Raw genomic sequence first — 18,559 nt, forward strand, 5'->3', positions numbered from 1 at the left:
GGTACTTTCTATTACAAATTAATAACAGTATCCCACCGTTGATCTCAGATCAGATTCAATATCTGAGATAAAAGAAATAGAGTGAATTGTTTGTGAATGGGTACAGTTTACAGGGATTCTCTCTTTGATCTGAATTTACTTCCCTTTATTACAATGAGCATCTTGCAGGGAAATTGGCACCAATTGGTAAACACTACCGATATGACTTAGAACTTCATAGAGTGCAGTCAAGGCAGGCTCATCCTTTGAAGACAACTTTTTAACATGCCTCAGGTTAAATTTAATGAGGTGGCACATAGTTAGACAGAAATAGCTTATGCATCTTCTCAGTTTTACAGCAAAGAGCTGCAATGTGTGCACGCAGCCACACATTAGACCTAATCAGACCTTTGGTCCAACTAGGCAAATATGGTCTTCTCTAACTAGCAGCAGTTGTCCGTGATCTCAAGGAAAGATCTTACCCAGTCCTCCTACCTGAGGTACATGTAACTATTGCTGTTGGAAATTAAACATAGAGGCATGCAAACCACGTGCCCTCCTTTGAGCTGTGGGTCTATCTCTCGCATGTACACACATAGTGCACACACACAGATGCACACACACCTACCTCTCGACAATCTACAGAAGTTATCAAAATAAGAAAAAGTGAGAGAACAGGGCTAATAGTCACCTTGGTGCAATATTGGCACGTTCTCCACAGAAATGGGAACTCTCTGGGTGTTCCAGTGACTCCAACTCTCACCAGCTCCAGCCAGCATGCCAGCTGGAGAGGGATGATGGGTGCTGCAGTCCAACCTCATCTAGAAGCCCAAAGGTGTCCCATTCCCATTTTAGGTTATGACATACTCTGTTCTTTGCAGAACATAGATCCACAATGCAATGGCTTATTTTATTCAAAGGACCCTTATTGTGGATCCTCTAATTCCACTCCTGCCCCCTCATGTGCATCAGTGTCATTGATAATTAAGTATCATTGATGTGTCATTGATAATTAAGTATTCTCCCACAGTCACCTTCTGCTGAAACCATACATGCCTCCCTAGCCCATCACTTCAAAGAATCTCACTAGCTTCAGCCTAAATGCTTAAGTATCAGTAACTAAAGAATGTTACACTGGACCAAGGTGATGACATGGAATTTCTCTGAACATGGGAGGAAAATGTCCCTGTCGCTTGCCCCAGAATACCCTAGGGTATTAGAAGGAAGCTTTGGATAAAAATGGAAAGAAGTGAACAGCAGAAGGAATGATGGGCATGGGTGCCAACTTCCAGATTGAAAAATCCGGGATCGGCAGCTGCGCAGAACCGGAAGTCGCGCTGCGGCCATTTTGGAACTGGGCAGAGCGACACCGGAAGTTGCTTCTACGCATGCTCTGCCCGTTTCCAAAATGGCCGCCACGCCAGGAATCGCTTCAGCACATGTCCAGAGACTCCAGACATGTGCAGAAGGAGCCTCCCCGGGCTGGTAAGAATCCGGAGGGGGGGGGTGTTACGGGGGAGTTTTAAATCCGGGCTGCCAGCAGGAAACGGCTGGGAAAACGGGGGTTTCCCGGAGAATACTGGAGACTTGGCAGCTATGATGATGGGGAACCCTACAAATAGTAGCAAAAGGCTGGTAGGTGTAAGGAGGAGCCAGACAACAAGAAATATGTAGGAACATGCCCTCCCCCACACACACTTTTACCGTCCCCTCACACACCTTAGTCTGACATCAGGGTCTGAGGAAGCAGTTTAATGTATCTCTCTCTCCATTTGTTTCCATGACTGAAGACCATTTTCTTTGTCCAATAGAAGTCAAACAAACAACCAGGTTCTGCCATTAGTTCAGTAATGGGGGTGCCTCATATTCAGTCACCATGCAGGTTGGGGGTATCATACAGTTGTAGAATCACAGAGTTGGCAAGGACCCAAAGGGTCATCTAGTCCTTATCCCTGCAATGCAATGCAGTCCCATAAATTCATGTCCATGCACAATAACTATAGAAAGGGTATATGATTAATCTTTCTAAGAATCTCAGGGCCATTCTACACATGCCATTAAGCATTAGAGATAGACAAACCTAGTCAGAATATGTTGTTGTTTTTAAGTGGAATAAATTATTCCAAATAAGGACAAATGCATGATTTACACCAATGAGAGAATTTACATGTTTTTGTAATGAATTCTGATAGCCTAGATGAAAAAGTTTGGCTATTATCCAGGTGCTACCATTCCCTGTTCATTCAGAGGTGAAAATGCCTAATAAACCAAGGACCCAGATGTCTTCCCCACCAGGCCACCTGCCTAGCCTATCCATGACATGCACTAAATATCAAATTAAACAGTGCTATGGTATCCTTAGAATATACTAAAAAAGAAAAAGAAAAAGAAACGACCTCAGCTTAACACTGTAATAGATTCTGACTTGTTTTTATAACATCTCTCCCAAGGGACTATAGATTGAATCCACAATGAATGAAAATCATTGTATCTAGACACATCCTTATATCTAGACACATCTGCAGTAAGGCACATCTGATACCGAGCAAGACATAAAAACATTTAACTGGCGAGTGGTGGAAGATATAAAGTATAACCAGGTTAAGGTACCAATTTGGATCAGAGAGATACAGATAAAGTTTTGATGTGTGACACAGCTGCATGGCAAATGTGTGCGTATGTGTGCTTGCAATTTCTATTTTTTTTTTCAAAAGGGAGGGAGTTTCCTTTTTTAAAAAAGCTATTTTGTATAATGTATTCTGAATTTGCTAGTCGTAAGGAAGGTCAAGGATGTGACCCACAAGCATCAGGAAACAGTAACATAATTATAGGTAAAGGTAAAGGGACCCCTGACCATTAGGTCCAGTCGTGACTGACTCTGGGGTTGCGCGCTCATCTCACATTATTGGCGAGGGAGCCAGTGTACAGCTTCCGGGTCATGTGGCCAGCATGACTAAGCCGCTTCTGGTGAGCCAGAGCAGCACACAGAAACGCCATTTATCTTCCCGCTGGAGCGGTACCTATTTATGCCCATCACAGGGATTCGAACCGCCGACCTTCCGATCGGCAAGCCCTAGGCTCTGTGGTTTAACCCACAGCGCCACCCACGTATGTAAGGAATGGCAGAAGATGTCTCTTGCCTACCTAGACTAATTTATCAGACTTGTATTGAGAGGCAGTAACTGCAGCAGCGGGGCAGTTGCAAGCTATAAAAAATAATCGGCTCGGCAGATCCCCCCAAACGCTGCCCAGACATTGCTGCGTAAGTGCTCCTAATAAGTCACAATTGTCATTACCGTGCTTAAGGGTAATGTGCTATAGTTAGCTGCTTAACCTTAGTCTATTTTTTATCTGCACAGTTGACAATAGTTTGTACTCATTAGGGGAGTCTGCTTGTTTGGTAACATAATCTCTCTCTTTGTTAACATGAAAGAGAGAGGAAGACCTTGAAGTAGGAGAATAAAATGAAATGTCCCCAGGTCTCCTCTTTTCTATCAAGAGCTGGGGGAGGGGGAGAGGTCTGGATAAATGATTGAGAAGCTTAGATTTTATAGGCTAGGTCCGTATGAAATATCTATCCTGTTTCCATATGCTCCTTGCATAATCAGAAACATGAACAAAAAAACTTAGAAATCTCTTCCTTTCCCCCACCCACCCCCCAAAAAAGTTCTCCGGTCATTCATTAAGCTCTTAGCTTCATCTGTTTCTTCTTGACCGCAACAAGCAGGTAAACTAGCTTTTCTGGTTTCATTCAAGGTTTCGTATACAGTATCTTGAAAACAAATTTTGGGAAATGTGCTGACCTTTCCCTCAGCAATTATGAGTCATATTTGTCTATGGAGGGCTTATAAATGAACATAATTATACTTCTGTTATTTTTACAAAGTATTTGTGGTGGGTTGTTGTTGTGGTGGCTTTTTTAAAAATGAAATTGAAACTAGAGGAGGGTGTCTTGTATTCTCAAATGTGACTCATTTTTAGAAATTTCTAGAGTGTCATGCCACCCTGAAGTAGTGGTAAGTTGTGCAGTGAAGTTAGGGTACTATTGGTCACTGGTGGTACCTGAGAAAGGGGGGAGCAGTAGGAGGCCCAGTGCGGTACAGCGGCAGAATCAATCCAATGCTTCTGTGGTGCATCACTCTAAAATCCCCTCTTAGGAACCAGCAGTTGCACCTACTATTCAGCACTGAGAGTGGGATTTCCACCTCAGCGCCATCATGAACGCCTAATAGAAATGAAATCTGGAGGGGACCAAAGTTCATCTGTCCAACAATTTGATCTTGAAGGCAAAGAAATGTCCACAGTATTATGAATCAGTGAAAGAGGAATGGACTATGGCATGGTCATTATGATGTTTTTAAACTGCCCCTTTTAGGTGTTTTACCCACACCAGAGAGACTGAATTTCAATCTGTGGACCACCATTCCAAAGAAACATGCAGAGGACTGGGATGTTAGCTACACGTGACAATACCTGTCCACCTGTTCAGCCCCAGGTTGCTTTCTCTGACTACAGATAACTGTATGAGTTTTCAAAAGTGGTCAATTTCTTTAAAATGAGATACTCCAGGCCTTGAGCAAAGTCTGTTATTTAAGGCAGCAGAATGGTTTTCGCGTGCTCTTCGGAAGGCTTCATCAATCAGAAGCTTAAAATAGTATTTCCCCCAAAATGTTCGTTCCAAAGCTGAATGCGCCAAACCCTTCTTTAATTCTGTTCTACGCTCATACCTGTTAAGTATTTCCCTTCGGGCTCTTATTGTATCTCTCTCCATCCATTCTGCTTTATTTTCCTTAAGTCATGTCTATTCCGCTTGCCTGTGACTTTAAGACAGGGGTCAGAAACCTTTTTCAGCTGTGGGCCATCCACCATCCCTCAGATCATGTGGTGGGCCGGACTATATTTTTTGGGGGGTGGAAATTAACGAATTCCTATGCCCCACAAATAACCCAGAGATGCATTTTAAATAAAAGCACACATTCTACACGTGTAAAAACACCAGGCAGGCCCCACAAATAACCCAGAGATGCATTTTAAATAAAAGGACACATTCTACTCATGTAAAAACACACTGATTCTTGGACCGTCTGTGGGCCGGATTGAGAAGGCGATTGGGCCACATCTGGCTCCTGAGCCTTAGGTTGCCTACCCCTGCTTTAAGAGCTCCAATTGCTCTGTTGGCCCATTCAGTAACTAATGCAGCTTACACATTATACTATGTAACTATCTTAATCTGTTTAACAATTCTGAAGCTCAGAAAGAGAATGCAGTTGTGGCTTCTCCTACCTGCCACATTGCAAAGGAGAATTCTGTGTCTATCAGCAGGAAGGGAGGGAGGGAGGGAGGGAAGAAGGGAGGGATTCATGGTGATGGGAAAGTAGGAACAGAAGAAGTCATGGCTGCATCATTCTCCTTCAGAGCTGGGGAGCTATTAAAGGTCACCCCCAGCAATGGGACCTGGCAGCCTTCTGCTAAACAATTTCCTCCCTGCTGAGTGTTCATATTTACCTTTCATTCTCTGAAAGGAGCACCACTTCAAGATCTCCAGAGAGTAAGCAGACTATGAATGGAAATAATAGGATAATAATACATAGCAATGGCCATCAATTTAACCCACTTCAAAAGGAGATACATCCACAGAGCATAAGGCTGTTGATGACTACTCATCACACTGGCTATTTGACCTCCACTTTCAGAGACAGTATACCTCCAAATACCAGTTGTTGTGAATCTCATGAGTGGAATAGTGTTACTGGACTCATAACTTGCTTGTGGATTTTCTACAGGCGCCTGACTGGCTACTGTAAGAACAAAAATACTGGACTAGATAGGCCTTTGGTGTGATCCACCAGATCTCTTCTTCTGTTCTTGTAGGCTGCAGAAGCAAGGAGCAAATCTCGTGAATCCCATTTGCACCTTTTTATTAGTTCTTGACTGCCATCTTAAGGGCAAAGGGGAATAAAAACAATGAAAAACAAGGTGCATTGATTTTTAGAAGTTTTGTTGTTTAGGGCTGTTGGTGGGACTTTGGCATGCTGTGCAAATGGAATGTGGAGTCATACATGAGACTGGGGGGGGGGACCCACACTGTGACAAGCACCACCTTGGGAACATGGAGGGGCTACTCCTTTTCAGAATGATTCCGTATAAGAGCCTGGATCCCTTGAATGAATCAGAAATGGACATGTGTTTGCATATGAGTGAAAAGGGGGCTGGGAAGGAGACAAAGGCACAGCCTCCCCAAATGGAACTGGGACAAAATGAAAACAGATGGCCTGGCAGCTCATATAGTTGACTTTAGCTCAACACAATCTGAACAAATGTGCCATACCTTAATATCCTGACGTCCCAGTCGTCTCCAGTTTAAAAAAGGATCATGTCACAGATTATACAACAGGCCTTTGCATGAGATTCTAGAGCAGGCATCCCCAAACTGCGGCCCTCCAGATGTTTTGGCCTACAACTCCCATGATCCCTAGCTAACAGGACCAGTGGTCAGGGATGATGGGGATTGTAGTCCAAAACATCTGGAGGGCCGAAGTTTGGGGATGCCTGTTCTAGAGCATTGTTACCTACCTAAGTAAGTGCTAGATGACTACCAGTAAATAGTTTGACTTGGAAAGATGCACATTCTTACACTGAAGGCTCCAGATCTCCTCCACTGGTGTCCTCTATGTTGCTCTCTGTTTCAATTTTGATTCAGTGCTTATCTTTTCAGCATGAGGGCTGCATTCCCTTTGGTGGTGGGAGAGACTCATGCCAATGGTAGGCATGGCCAGAGACAAAGTTGGATGGAGCACCAAATGTAATGTACGGTAGGCTAGTTTCTACACACACTCACACAGCCCCTCTCCTTCCATACAGACAAGCAAGAGGCATTATCAGAGTTCAAAGATGCAGTCCCACCAGGCAAAAAGACTCATGGAAGGAGAGCCAGTGAAAGGTGTGGCCTGATGGGGGTGGTGGCTATGGAGGACATGTTGCCTAGAAATAATCCTGAGGGACACAAAGAGAAACCTGAAGGCCTGCACTGAGCCCCCATGTCTAAGGTTTCTCACCCTTGCTCTTGTCAGGAGTATGGGCAGGAGTCAGGCTCTGGGGCCTGTAGTGCTTTGCAGGACTGGGGCCTGCTTCAGCTTGTGCTGGAGAAGCAAGGAGTGGCCACTCAGGTGAAGACCTCAGCTTGTGCTGGAGAGGCAAGGAGTGGTCACTCAGGTGAGGCCACTTGATACCTCAGTGCACCTGGTGTCAGGAGCTGGAAGGGATAAAAGCCCAGCATTTCCCTTCAGCTCTTTGCCACAGCAACGCTATCCCTGCCTGGCTGCCTGTGGCCTCTTGCTCCTTGGACCCTTGCCTTGCCGACGCCTTGACCCTCGACCCTTGGACCTTTGCCTTGCCGATGCCTTGCTCCCTGACTCCCATACCTTCGCCTCTGCCTTGCTCCTTGACCCTGCGACTGCCTGCTGCTGGACCCTCAGCCCTGCACCTGCTCCTGCTTCTACACCACCATCTTGCCTCTGGTCCTGACGTCCTCAGCCAGGGCTTCAACCGCCCGCCGACCGGACCGTGACAGCTCTATTGTGAACTTAAGTTTTCAGAATTTGGTTGAAAATAAGAAAGCGACATTCCTGATTGGGTAGCTGCTAGCATGCTTACACACAAGCAAGAGCATTTCTACATTTGGTAAAAGTCGTGGGTGGCTGAAAAATAAAATTCAATAGGCCCCATCCCCAAACAGTTCTCCACAATTCATCCCACTACGGTCAGTGAGACTCTTTTGTGACTAATAATTGCTGCATTGTCCCAAACAAAAATAAAGCCATAATGAATCAGTTCTTGGTCCTAAAATTGGATATACACATCTAGGGCATAGCCTCGGGTTTTCTTTGTCGCATGAGTGAGACGAGACCAAATGATATGATCCCAGTTCAGGTACACAAGCCTTGGAGATGGCGGCCTGCTATTATTTCCCCAGCACTTGCAATCCCTGGGCTGCAAGGAGAAGGCTCAGGCTACTGCTCACCTGCTTTCTGAAATCGAGGTTCCTCCCTCCCTCCCCTTCCCTCCAGTAATTGAAAATGAAGCTGTAGTGCATGAGCATGTCACAGTGGCTCCTCAGAAAATTAAAAAAGATAAGGCTCTGCTACATTTTTGAGAAAGGATAAGATACTAGGCACATTTTGATATTCAGTGCCTGAATAATAATAATAATAATAATAATAATAATATTTTCTGAATAGAAAGAGTTAGTCTTCGGAATTACATTCTGTGCAGTGATGCGTGCTTAAGCAATCATTATGTGTGTGTTTTTTAAAGAGAGAGTGAGTTCTTCAAAGCCACAATCTACCAAGAACTTCTCCTGCACCGGCTCCATTGAAATGAAGAGCTGGCAGAGTAAAGAAGCCTGAGTTCTTCTGCAGCATCAACAGCCAGTACACCAATTTCTATCTTCCACCAGCAGTTCTTCATGGTTACACTTGCCCTGTTCAGCATCTGTGTGCAATGGCAATCATGTGACAGAGAGCAGGGATACACTATCAATCTCCACCCCCTCCCTTCTTCTTTTTTCCATCCATCCATAAGCTGGAAGTCAAATTTCTGGGGGGAAAGAACTTCCTGAAGGCTGCCCATGCAGTTGAGTACCATGATTATGCAGCATTCCAAATTGTGTATGCAGAAGTCTCCCTGCCTCAGAATGTGACCTTCCATAAGAAGAGCCTGCTGGATAAAGGCCCATCTAGTCCAGCATCCTGTTCTCACAGGAAATCCACAAGCAGGACCTGAGTGCAACTTGAACTCAAGGAGGTCTCCAGCTCACAGAGGTCTGAAAACAAGGAGAAGGGACTGTGCAAGAGTGGAGGCAGGACTTGGCAGAGCACTCTCCCCACCCCCACGCTGTTCCAAACATAATTGCTGTAGTGTGTAGAGACTGAAACACCAGGTCTATTGACCGTACACCTGGGCAAGAATGACCTGTGTTCCTGCAAGGGCATTGACTTGGAGCCAGCCACCAAAAGACACCCCACCTGCCTAGTGAACGAGCACTCTCTTATGCCCATTGCCTGGTCATCATGGCCCCGGCACCATCACATCAGTGGAGGGGTGCTTGAAACCTCTGCAACATAAGTCAATGGCAAGTTAGCAAAGTTATGGCATGCTTTGTGGGATGGTTGTGAGATCCATCCACCACCCCCTTACCAGGCACGAAAGTTCAGACCTCTTTCGTCCATATGGCATGCACATGTCTGAAATGGGCGACAGTATCTGCTTGGCCCATTGCTTTGGTCTCTTTGTTTGGTTGCAGAGATAAGTGGGGCTGTGGGATTTTAGTCACTTCACAGCTTTCTCTTGTGATCGAAATGGCATTGAGCAGGAGTTATGAGTAGCATCTCCGCCAGGGAGAAAGAAATAGGCAGACAGTTCAACATAATGCATTCCCCTCTCCCGGGCAGCTGCTTTAGATATATTCTGAAGGTCCTGAGCATGGGTGGCCTGGTGTACTAGAAAGCCACAGTTGGAGAAGACAGTAAGATGCAGAAAATGACTGTATCAGATGCATGTAATCTGTAAATTCCACATTCCAGCTATGAACTCAACAGACGTGGGTGGCAGACATGAAGGCAGACAGCTCAGTGCAGCTTCCGCTGGCCACCTTGAGGCAGTAGGGGCTCAGTGCTTACCGAGAAGGAGGGAGGTTTCAAGAGCCCTCTGTGCTATTCTGATGAGGAAAGCCCTGTTGACCTTACCTGCCTTAGGCTCTCCAAAGAAACAGATGAGACACATAAGTGAAAAAAGATACAGTGAAGGTGACATGTTCCTGTACCTTATTAATTCATAGTGCCAGTCTATGTCAATGTATAGCCATGCAGCCCCCATAGTTGAGAGCGGGGAGAGATAGGCAGTTTATTCAGGAGACAAGCCTGCAGTTTGTCTTTATTTCCATATCTGGGAAACAGAGATAATAATATTGATCTCAAGGGACAACGGCGAAAATTAGATACTTTCATTTCTGTGAGTGCTTAATCCAGGATTACCCTTTGTTTATACGAAACTGTCCGGGTTGTATGCAGATTGGTTCAACCTATGCAAATTGGAGAGGAAGTGAGGGGACACGAGGTCCCTTGAGGTCACACCAGAAAAACATTGTCATTGCAGTCCAGCAGAGTTGCAGGATTATCAGCCAGTAATCAGATTCGGAAGCCAGCAACCAGATTGGCCAAGGAGTCTCCTTGCATTCTAATGAGCATTTGATTAATAGCTGTCCCCTACATAACATCATCAATCATCACCGATTAAAGCAAAAGTGGAAGTGGGACCCCTGCTTCCTGAGAAAACAGAACGCTTCTTGAGTTTGGATCTTCCGATACGGCGGAAGGTGCAGAGAGTAGAGACGAGCAGGGTTGGTATTAAAGGACATTAAGAATTCACTTCCACTGCTCTGATTGGTAATTAAGTGACTCATCTAGTGGCCGACAGTCCTGTATGCTTCCCCAGGCAGTTGTTAGTTCTTCGAAAACCACTCCTGACAAAATGAGGTTTGCCCTTGGTACACAGATAATGAGAGTGTGCTTGACAGGTGTGGCGCGATTAGAAAATTTCTACACGAGGCTCATTCCGCTAGCCACTCTACAGTAAACAGACTCATTAGAACTTGCTGGTCCCTAGAGGCAAAGCATGTTTGACATTATTAATTGGCTTTTCTGTATAAGGAGTCAAATAGATGAAAAGGTTTATCAAGCTGAAATAATTAATTTTGCCTGAATTCGCTGACAGTTCAGTTCTCCTGCAAAAGACCATTTTAAGAGGCTTTCTCCCCCACCCCTCTTTATTCTCTCGAATTTCAAAGTTCAAAAGGCATAATAGTGGTAAAAGTGGAGCTTTTTAGTAAATTATAATTAAAGGGAATTTAATTAACTTAGAAAGAGGGAGAAAAGAAAGGGAGCTTTCCCTATCTGAGCCCATACAGAGGTCTAGATGGTAAAACATATCATGGCTTAATAATGCATTAATTTTAATCTAATCGAAGTATAATAAAAGAGGTAATTATGTTTAAAAATGATCATGCTGCAATATTGGTATAGTTAAAACACTTAATATGTAAGTAACAGAGCTTTTAGTTAGCCAAAGTTGTAATTGTTGCCCTCAGATTTTACTTAGTTAATGAAGGATCTCACATTCAGAAGATTGATTGAATAAATAATTGTAATAACCCGTGGTGAAACTGATTATCAAGCTTCAGTTCCATGGTTAAGGGGTTGGAGGTCGGGGGAATCCAAGTCTTCCTCCCCACCCATCACTCTCTCCCCACCCAAACAAGTTTCTTTTTCTTTTTTTGAAAAGAACAAAGCATGTCAGATACAAGCACCATTTTAGAAAGTGCTTGTATCTTGTATCACTTTCGTAAAGTGAAAGTAGCTCTCTGCAGCAGCACAGGAAGTACATTTCAGATCTTCACAGCTTGCTTATACGATGCCAACACCTCCTTACAGCCATTGCCATTTTCTAGTTTTACAGGAGGAGGAAGGAATGTAGGTGACGGACCACCTCAGACCCTCCATTGATAAAGTGGGCTTCCACCAAGGTCTGTGGCCATAGGCACGAGAACTCCATCCAAACCACACGTTTGGCTTGGTAGCTGTGTTTGGGTGGTTCTTCCCAGGGAGCCAGATTTCACCCCAAGATCTCCAGTTGCTGATCTGTTTCAATTGCCTCCCATTCTTTTCTATGGATGCTTTCCCTCAGGTAACAAGGTCACCTTCCACACCATGCAACAGCTTTCATGTAACATGAAAGGCAATCATGTCAGGCAATCAATGCTGGTAGGAGGGTTCACTTCAGATTTTGGGAGCAGCAATGAACAGGATATTTTTGTCACGAGTACATAGGAAGCTGCCTTATGCTGAGTCCTTGGGTCCATGTAGATCAGTATTGTCTACCCAGACGCCAGGGGTGGATTAAGTGCATACAAACTGGGCACTGAGCCAAGGAGTGCCAGTTAGCAAGGTGCTGGGCTTTGGGAAAGAGGCGTGAGGCTATGCAGGGTCCTAGAGTCCTTCTGTCTCCTTCCCAAGACCTTGTTAGCACTTTCCCAGCTTTGGGAAGGAGATGGGAGGGCTCTAGGACCGTGTCAGAGCCTTCACAACCACTTCCCAAAGCCAGGCACCTCCTTATGTGCCTTCAGGAAGAGAGCATGAGGGCTGGGGGGGGGATTTTGGCCTCACAAAGGGTGCCATAGTACCCAAGCATACCTCCAACATTTATCCAATGAAAATAGGGACATACTATTCAGTTGTTGTTGTTGTTGTTGTTGTTGTTGTTGTTGTTGTTTTGCTATTTATACCCCTGAGGCTGGTTTGCCCCAACCCCTCTAGGCAGCTTACAACATATTGTTGTTGTTTAGTCATTTAGTTGTGTCCAACTGTTCGTGACCCAATGGACTAGAGCACGCCAGGCACTCCTGTCTTCCACTGCCTCCCGCAGTTTGGTCAAACTCATGTTGGTAGCTTCGAGAACACTGTCCAACCATCTCATCCTCTGTCGTCCCCTTCTCCTTGTGCCCTCCATCTTTCCCAACATCAGGGTCTATTCCAGGGAGTCTTCTCTTCTCATGAGGTGGCCAAATTATTGGAGCCTCAGCTTCAGGATCTGTCCTTCCAGTGAGCACTCAGGGCTGATTTCCTTCAGAATAAATAGGTTTGATCTTCTTGCAGTCCATGGGACTCTCAAGAGTCTCCTCCAGGACCATAATTCAAAATTATCAATTCTTTGGCGATCAGCCTTCTTTATGGTTACAACATATATAAAAACATAATAAAACATTAAACATTTAAGAAGCTTCCCTATACAGGGCTGCCTTCAGATGGCTCAGGGGTGTGGGTGTGTCATATAACTCCATAGCCTCTGACATTTCTCTGATGAAAATAGAGAAGTCCTTAGGAAAGGCAGGACATTCCAGGATCAAATCAGAAATTAGAACGGCTTCTGAAAATCTGGGACTGCCCCTGTAAAATAGGGACACCTGGAGGGTCTGCCCAAGTCCGCCACCGCTGATGCAGCAGCTTGGCAGGGTTTCAGACAGGGTTTTCAGCCCTACTTGGAAATGCTGAGGATCATAGCTGCCAAGTTATCCCTTTTTTTAAGGGATTTTCCATTATGCTGAATAGGCTTCCTCGCGAGAAAAGGGAAAACTTGGCAGCTATGCTGAGGATTGAACCCGGGGCTTCCCGCAGGCTAACGCAACACTCTACCACTGAACTATGGCCCCTTTCCCTATTAAAGTGGCATGTTTTGTTTGCTTTTAAAAAAGAACAACAGAGTTTACAGCCTTGAAATTTCAGTCAGTTCTGACTGGAATGCCAGAAGTCACTTGTTTCCTTCAGAGAGAGAGAGAGAGAGAGGAAGAGCTTGGAAGTAGATTCTTTAATGCCTTATCATTTTTATATATCCTTTGCTGCACTCGCTTGGCCTTCTTGCATTTGAGATTTAGAAGATGGCAATTTTTCCAGTTTGCTCTCTGTGTGTGCATGTGCATGAGTGTATGTGCACGTGTGACAGTTCTTTGAACCAAAACAGTGTAACAGTTCCCTAGTTAATGGGCTATAGCTGGTGAAGCAGCTGTAGATCGGGTTTTATTTTAACTGTGATTCCATTTTATCTCATAGCACCGGCTCAAACAACTTGAAATGATGCCTTAGCAGTAGGAGAGCTTTATACCTTTGAGCATGGAAGTCACTCATTAAATATACTTATTAAGCATGGGAGCATTCGGCAAACGGCCTCCCCATTCCGACATCACATGTACTTTGTAGCTAAGATCCTTTGTGTGCCTGCCTGGATTCTGACAACGAGGACAGCCTGCTAGAAAGGCAGGGATGCAAGTCGGGTCCCCAGGACTCCACAAGCAAATGGATAAGAAAACTGGAACGTGGAATTTTAGAAACGTCGCCCTTATTTCCAGCAGGGGCGGCAACATTTATGCAAAATTCGACATTTAGATCCCTGTGCTGTCATGCCTTAAAGTACAGACAAGTGCACACTGCCAGAGGAGCAATAAGAAACTAGGGGGATTAGCAGGCTGAGTGGGTTGGAACTGAGTGCTTCTCCCAATATCAACCATCCCAGGCCCTGAGGACCCTGTTGGTGGAGCCATCACTGGCCAATGACCTATTGGTGGTAACCCATGCCAGGGCCTTTTTGTGGTGGGATGCCCTCCCTGTCTCCTTCATTGTTAACTTTCAGGAGGAACTTTAAAGCATTCCTGTTTGTTCAGGCATTTCTTGGCCAAAGGATACTATTCCTGGCAAACATGAAATATAGAAGGTCATATGATAATGATGATGATGATGATGATGATGATGATGATGATGATGATGATGATAATTTATTATTTGTACCCTGCCCATACCCTGCCACTCTGGGTGGCTTCCAACAAAGATTAAAATACATTAAAATGTCACACATTAAAAACTTCCCTAAACAGGGCTGCCTTCAGATGTTTTCTAAATGTCAGGTAGTTGTTTATCTCTTTGACATCTGATGGGAGGGCGTCCCACAGGGAAGGCACCACTACCGAGAAGGCCCTCTGCCTGGTTCCCTGTAGCTTTGCTTCTTGCAGCGAGTGAACCGCCAGAAGGCCCTCGGTGCTGGACCTCAGTGTCCGGGCAGAACGATGGGGGTGGGGGTGGAGACGCTCCTACAGGTATACTGGGCCGAGGCCATTTAGGGTTTTAAAAATCAGCATCAACACTTTGAATTCTGCTTGGAAACGTACTGGGAGCCAATGTAGCTCTTTCAGGACCAGTGTTATGTGGTCTCGGTGGCCGCTTCCAGTCACCAGTCTAGATGCCGCATTCTGGATTAGTTGTAGTTTCCAGGTCACCTTCAAAATGCATTTCGAAATGCACATAGAGTGCATTTCAGTAGTCCAAGCAAGAGATAGCCAGAGCATGCACCACTCTGGTGAGACAGTCCGCGGGCAGGTAGGGTCTCAGCCTGTGTACCAGATGGATCTGGTAGATAGCTGCCCTGGATACAGAACTGACCTGCGCCTCCATGGACAGCTGTGAGTCCAAAATGACTCCCAGGCTGCGCACCTGGTCCTTCAGGGGCACAGTTACCCCATTCAGGACCAGGGAGTCCTCCATACCAGCCCGCCCCCTGTCCCCCACAAACAGTACTTCTGTCTTGTCAGGATTTAACCTCAATCCATTAGCCGCCATCCATCTTCCAACCACCTCCAGGCACTCACACAGGGCCTTCACTGCCTTCACTGGTTCCGATTTTAAAGAGAGGTAGAGCTGGGTATCATCCGCATACTGATGAACACCCAGCCCAAACGTCCTGATGATCTCTCCCAGCGGCTGTATATAGATGTTAAAAAGCATGGGGGAGCAAGTGAGAGCCCAGGCATCTGAACACTCATTCCACATCACCACTTTCTGAACACAGCCCAGGAGGAAGGAGCAGAACCGCTGTATGACAGTGCCCCTAGCTCCCAAGCCCTAGATGGTCCAGAAGGATGTTATGGTCGATGGTGTCAAAAGCCGCTGAGAGATCCAGCAGGACTAGGAAACAGCTCTCACCTTTGTCCCTAGCCCGCTGGAGATAAGCGACCAGTGCAACCAAGGCAGTTTCAGTCCCATGATGAGGCCTGAATCCCGATTGGAAGGGATCCAAATGGTCCACATCCTCCAGGCATGTCTGGAGTTGTTCAGCAACCACCCGCTCAATCACCTTGCCCAAGAACGGAAGGTTTGAGACTGGATATGATATGATTATTTTCTAAATGATTTTAGGTGCTCTTCATTTTTTTAAAAAAAATGTTTTAGCTATTTTAAATTGTTTTTAAATGGCTTTAAATGTTTCTATTTCATTTTTAATTGTATTGCTTTACCCTTTAGCATTTGTGGCCCTGGGTTCCTTTGTAAAGATGGGTAGAATAGATAGACAGATAGATGGAAAATATTACTTTCAGTCTTCTGACCTTAATGGCATTACTTTCTCCTATTTTGTATTTGTAATGTGTTGTCCTCCTGGGCTAGTTATTTAAGAACAAAAGACATTGAGTTTGATCCAACTGAAGTTCAATTCTTTCCATGGGAAACAGATAAGCACATGCATAACCATCTGCCAGTAGAAAGGGGGGGAAAGACTGTAGCAATCTAGTGCAAGGGTGCAATGCACCAAGCCATGAAAATAAAATACCTCTTGGAAATTGTTATAAGGGTCAACAATACCCTGCAATCAAAATTCCAAAATCTACACAAATAGTAAGTAGGATTTAACTGACCCCAGAGAGTTTTTTTAAAAGGTTAAAAGAATCTGCCCTTAGCATACTTCCTTGGGTAAAGGTAAAGGTACCCCTGACCATTAGGTCCAGCCACGGACGGCTCTGGGGTTGTGGTGCTCATCTCACTCTATAGGCCAAGGGAGCCGGTGTTTGTCCACAGACAGCTTTCCGGGTCATGTGGCCAGCATGACTAAGCTGTTTCTGGCAAACCAGAGCAACGCACAGAAACACCATTTACCTTCCCGCTGGAGTGGTACCTATTTATCTACTTGCACTTGGCGTACTTTTGAAATGCTAGGTGGGCAGGAGCTGGGACCGAACAACAGGAGCTCACCCCGTCGCAAGGATTCGAACCGCTGACCTTCTGATCAGCAAGCCCAAGGCTCAGTGGTTTAGACCACTGTGCCACCCGCATCCCAGCATACATCTTTATCTCATGATTATCACATTGGAGGATAAGGTTATCGATGGCTACATAGTACAGTGGTACCTTGGTTTACGAACTTAATCCTTTCCGGAAGTCCGTTCTTAAACGGAAACCGTCCTTAAACCAAGGCGCGCTTTCCCTTATGAGGCCTCCCGCCGCCGGTGCCCTTCCACCATTCCGTTCTTAGGTAAAGTTTGCAAACCAGGGCACTACTTCTGGTTTTGCGGAGTTCGTAAACCGAATAGTTCGTACAGGGCTGTTCTTAAACCGAATACCCACTGTACAAACCTTCAGTCTTGGTGGCAGTAACAGTTGCTGGGGAATCAAATGCTTGTGGGTTTCTCATGGGCATCTGGTCAGTCACTGTGAGAACAGAATGCTTGGCTAGAGAAGTCTTTGGTCTGATTTGGCAGAATAAGGGAGGGTCACTTTTGCAAAATGAGCAGAAGTGGCAATGTTTCTATATTTTTTCTGGATGATTAAATATTAGTTCTGCTGAGCCATCATATTGGCATTTTTTTAAAAAAATTGTTAAGGCTTTGTGAGGAAACTGTAAATGTTTCCTGTGCAATCATTTCTCTCTTGGTTTTCACTTCTTGGTAGTGTGTGCATTTCTGAAGCTAAGCCCCCCCCTCTTTTTTTTTTTTTTGCCTTCTTCTTCCTCTGCACTGGGTAGTTTGGCTCTCCTTGTTTTCAGCAATTGTGCCTGAATGCTCTAGCCATCCTTGAGGGATTCTGATTCATTGTGGTCAGTAGAAAGCTATCCTGGGGGACAGCACATCTGCCCAGGACCTCCTTTTCATTCATTAACCCCTCCAGGGGCTCTGACTAATTAGATCAGGCTGCTCATTTTAAGCTGATAATTGATTTAAATAGATTGCTCATTTCAAATAGAATAAAAAACCTGCTAAACATTTGGTGCTGGTCTTTTCTCTCCCTCCCACCCCCTTCTCTTTATATGCAACTTTCAATTGCTTGTGCAGTGTAGCATAAAATGTAGTGGTCTCCCCTTTCTAAGAAGGTCATAAAATTAATTACAATAAGAGGCAAGAGTGGGGGGGAGAGACTATTTGTTAAGGTTTGGGGATTTAAGTTATGATGTTAATAGCTAGTAAATGGCTGGAAGGAAGCTAGTCCTTTCCTCTCACCCAAATCCCAAACTAGGGGTGCCTGAGAGTAGCCTACTGGGGTAGATTGGTATAACTGGACACCAGCTACTGAAATCAGTTGGATAAGGATTTAACAGTGCTATTTGCAATGAAACCCTATACCTGCTGATGTGGGAATGTATATGATTGAATGCTTTGGGACTTTCTTCCTAGAAAGCACGTAGAGGATCACTGTTAGTTCCATTCATTTCTATAAGGCTTACATTCTAAAGATGCTATTTACTGACATAAACTGGGCTAAGAGCCTTAGACACATAGATGTTTCCCATTTTAGATGTTCCTCTAAGCAGGATGGGTTCACTTTGCCCACACTACTTTGGCAGCATATTACATATTAAGGGAGCATCTCCATATTCATCATTCAGCCCAGACATTGAGGTCCAGCTCCGAGGGCCTTCTGGTGGTTCCCTCACTGCGAGAAGTGAGGTTACAGGGAACCAGGCAGAGAGCCTTCTCGGCAGTGGCACCCGCCCTGTGGAACGCCCTCCCACCAGATGTCAAGGAAATAAACAACTATCTGACTTTTAGAAAACATCTGAAGGCAGCCCTGTTTAGGGAAGTTTTAAACGTTAGATGTTTTATCGTGTTTTTAATATTCTGTTGGGAGCTGTTGAGAGAGAGAGAGAGAGAGAGAGAGAGAGAGAGAGAGAGAGAGAGAGCGCACTCAGGTACTAGTGAGCCTATCAGGTAAAAAGTGCC

This window comes from Zootoca vivipara, chromosome 1 (assembly GCF_963506605.1).
Source record: "Zootoca vivipara chromosome 1, rZooViv1.1, whole genome shotgun sequence".
NCBI lineage: Eukaryota > Metazoa > Chordata > Lepidosauria > Squamata > Lacertidae > Zootoca > Zootoca vivipara.